The 314-nt window shown below is 55.7% G+C and overlaps 1 protein-coding gene across 1 annotated transcript in view; it reads left to right on the forward strand.

Moving 5' to 3' along the window:
• The first annotated feature begins 6 nt into the window (after positions 1 to 6).
• Positions 7 to 314, forward strand: part of LOC122545741 (SET and MYND domain-containing protein 4-like) — a 3,471-nt gene continuing 3,163 nt past the window's right edge. The window contains exon 1 of the mRNA XM_043684669.1: positions 7 to 86. The gene's annotated coding sequence lies outside the window, so the exon portion shown is untranslated. The remainder of the gene's footprint in view (positions 87 to 314) is intronic.

Raw genomic sequence — 314 nt, forward strand, 5'->3', positions numbered from 1 at the left:
TGTCTCCAAACAAGCCCTCTTCCAACAGGTGAAGAAAGTGAGAGACCAGATTGGGTTCGCCAGGCACCTGAGTGCTCAGCATCCAGGTACAAGGACCAGGACTGACCGGTCATCTGGGCACAGGCCAGTACTGACCGGGCATCTGGACATGATATTCAGTAGTGACTGACCAATACTAACCGGGCATCTGAGCATTGTCCAATACTGGCTGGGCTTTGGACCATCATCTCCCAGACCGTCCATAACCTCATCACCTCGGGGGATCTCCCATCCACCGCCTCCAACCTCATAGTCCCACAACCCTGCACCGCCCG

This window comes from Chiloscyllium plagiosum, unplaced genomic scaffold, assembly GCF_004010195.1.
Source record: "Chiloscyllium plagiosum isolate BGI_BamShark_2017 unplaced genomic scaffold, ASM401019v2 scaf_11838, whole genome shotgun sequence".
Lineage (NCBI taxonomy): Eukaryota > Metazoa > Chordata > Chondrichthyes > Orectolobiformes > Hemiscylliidae > Chiloscyllium > Chiloscyllium plagiosum.